Below are 3,303 nucleotides of genomic sequence, written 5' to 3' on the forward strand. Positions count from 1 at the left end.
CCCCCCCCCCCCCCCGCCCATGGCAGGGCTGCTCCTAATGGAAGCGTGCAAATCTAAATAACAAAACAAGACGAGCTGCAGTTGGCTTTAGGCAGGGGCTGCAGCGCTCGCAGCCCTGACACGGTGCCAGCATATTGTTACCGCGCGGCGCGGGCTCCCTCTGAAAGCCGGGGAAGGGGGTGGCTGGCGCCTCCGAGGAGCACAACCCGCATCGGACGTGGCAGGGCTGCCAGGCACGGCTGCTGCGTCCTGGAGACATCCCCCCCCCCCACAGCCCTCCCCAACGCCGCGGACACGGGTGGCACCTGCGAGCCCGGCACAAAGCGCAGGCAGCGGCAGGTTCTCCGCGCCTCCCGCTGCCCGGGCAGGGCCCCGGCGATGGGAATCCCCCCGGCCTGAGCGCCAGGGAGGGCGGCGGAGTGTGTCCGTGCCCCGAGGGGGGGCCAGGGGGGTTAGAGCCAGGCGGGGCCCCCGCCCCCGGCTTGGATTTTCAGTAGTGAGGAAACAACAGCGGCCACGGAGGTAAAGAGACGGGACCAGCCTGGTCCTCTGGCTTCCTGGCTTTGTTCCCCTGCAGCACGGGAAACCCGAGCAAGAAGGAGACTCGGAGCTGCCGGGGCTGGGAAACGCGCCAGTCCCGGGCCGGGCACACGTGCCCTGGCTCCTCCCGGACCTGGGCAGGGCAGGGAGCGCCTGGGCTCGCGAAATCAGTGACCTGAGGATGTGGTGGGTGCTGGTGCTGGGAAAAGCGGCCTGGCCTCCCCTCCCCACGCAACCCCCTGCCTCGGCCTGAAGCAGCCCCCCAGCCCCCTCAAACCCCGCAAGCAGCCCCCGCCACTTCTCCAAGTGGGAGACTCCGGCCACTGCGGGGGGCGGGCCGGCGGTGGCTGGGGGGCGCCCCGAGGGGGCAGCGCTCCGACAGGCACCGGAGGCCGGCGCTGACACGTCCTGAAAGGGCTCAGTGTCTGCCAGCCCGTCCGGTCCTGCTCGCGGAGACATGCAGCTGCGAGGCGCAGGCCGGCCGGGGAGGGGGTATAAAAATAGACTGGGGTCTGGTGGCGTCCCAGCCCCGTGCCGGCTCGGCTCGGCTCGGCTCGGCTCGGCTCGGCGGGGAGTGGGGAAGGCCTGGAGCGAGCAGCGCGACCTCGGCAGCAACAACAACAACAAACGAGGCCGACGGAGGAGCAAGCGGAGCCTGGCACGCTCGACATCGCTCGCTGGGAGAGATCCGCGTCTCGCTGCAGCCCGCCCGCGCCTGCAGCGCCTTGTCACAGCCGAGCGCCGGGCCCTGCGAGAGGGGATTTTCTCCCGCAAAGCCCCGGCCGGAGCCTTCAAGCGCGTCCCAGGCAGCTCGGCAATGCACAATGCGCAGCGCCTCGTCGATCCCAGCCATTAGCGGCCTGCCCGTGACACAGACAAACGACTCCAAGGAGACAAAACACCCTCCCAGCTCCAGACTTCAACTACAGCGCAGCGGGGGGAGTGTGTGTGTGTGTGTGTGTGTGTGTGTACGGAGACACTCGCTCTTGTGTTCATCATTGGATTCAGGCCGTGAATCACCTCCACCCCCTCCCCCTCCCCCTTGTGTTGTGTTTTTGTTTTAAAAAAGGTGGGGAGAATACGGGAGGAGATAATCCTCTCCCCGAGCAGCCGGCGGAATTGTGCATAGGGCGGCGGACACGGCAGCGAGTTGCTCCCGGCCCTCCCGGAGCGGGAAGGGCGGGCGGGTGGTGGGTGAGAGCCAGCGCGGAGCACGGCTCACTGAACCAGGCCTCTGTCACAAGCAGGCAGCGCTGCTGCTGCCTCGTCCTCTCCGCCTGCCTGGCCTTGAGGGCTCGGGCTTTCATGACAGAGGAAAGCCCAGCACCAGGAGCCGCCGCCGCAGTTTTCCTAACCTGGATGCATGCATATGACATGGCAACGGTGCAATATGAAAGCACGGTGGGAAAGGAGAGGGGGAGGGGAGAGCGCAGTGTCTGAGTGATTACCTACCCGCGTGCACACACACACACACACAGAGGCGTATTTGAAGAGAAAAGCCCCCACTGTTTTAAAACAGCCAGGTCTTTTTTGGTGCAAGGCCGAGAGATTCTTGAGTTCTAAACTTAACACTTCGCCCTGCTTTTAGCCGGGGACGCGGGGGGTGGGGGGCTGGGCAGACAGATAAACACCCTTTTGTCGCCTTGCAAGTGGGAAAAATAAGATAACAGTGCCCTGAGCAGAGAAGCCTGGAGGAAAAAAAAATGCCTGCTTGTAGCCCTCCTACACCCTCCCCGCGTGATTTTGTTGGGTCACCTCTTATCCCCAGAAAGTAAAGAAAAGTAAAATAGCGTAAACGTTCATTTGGAAAATAGCTTTAAAAAAAAACAGCGGAAAATACAAGCGTTTTTCACTTAGAAATGCCACCGCAAACGCGGGTCCCTCGCACAGCTCGAGCCGCGGCACAAGTTCCTTCAGGAAAGGTTTCTCTGCTAAACGTGTCTATGGGAAGCCGGAATTATGCAGGTAATTAGACTACATAAAGCTACGAATCATTAAGATTTACTGCACATCCGAGCCTGGGCTCCCAGGCACTACGCTGAAATATTAGCCAGGCGCTCTGCTTCCAGCGGCTGGGGAGCCGCGGGGCTGCACGATCCCGCCGGCTGCGGCGCAAGGGGACAGGGAGCCGTGCCCCGCAGGGTCCTCTCCCCGCCGGCCTGTGCGCACTGTGAGGGCAAAGGAAAAGCCCCCCGCCCCCGGCTTCCCCAGCCCTCTTGTCAAGGAAAAAACCCTTGTGGTTTTTGTCTGACAAGGGGGCTGAAGGTCGGGAGAGCCTTTAAAAGAAAGTGGGGGGAATACGCGAGGATAAGGCAAAAGCAAAGCTTCCCTCAGCCTTCCCAGCCCCCTCGTCAAGCAGAAACCGCAAGGGTTTTTTGCTTGACAAGACGGCCGGGGGAGGCTTTTCCTTTGCTTTCACAGCCCGCACGTGCAGCCGAGTTAGGAACGTTTAGCCCGTAGGCCTGGAAAGCTGGGGCCGGAGCTGGGCAGGAGGTGGGTCCGACAGCCCCCACCTTGGAAAGAGGGTCCCTTCTCGGACGGAGTAAGCCCTGCACGCGTGCACCCCTCCAAGCACCAGGGGATACGACCCGGCAGGACAGAGCCCAGCCACGCGCGGCAAGGACAGCCTGCCTTCCCCGCTCTTGGGAGCGGATCTCACACGCAGGCCCGGGCAACCCCGCCCCCGCATCGGGGCCTCAGCTCAGGCAGAGCTCTCCCGCTCCAGGGTGGCAGCTCCTCTCCCTCCGGCAGGGCTCTGCTGCC

General features: G+C 63.5%; 1 protein-coding gene across 6 annotated transcripts in view; it reads right to left on the minus strand.

The window, feature by feature from the left end:
- Positions 1-3,303, minus strand: part of BCOR (BCL6 corepressor) — a 109,199-nt gene that overhangs the window by 77,308 nt on the left and 28,588 nt on the right. The window lies entirely within an intron of this gene.

Source organism: Gavialis gangeticus, unplaced genomic scaffold (assembly GCF_001723915.1).
Source record: "Gavialis gangeticus isolate Ggan-Ray unplaced genomic scaffold, GavGan_comp1, whole genome shotgun sequence".
Classification (NCBI taxonomy): Eukaryota; Metazoa; Chordata; order Crocodylia; family Gavialidae; genus Gavialis; species Gavialis gangeticus.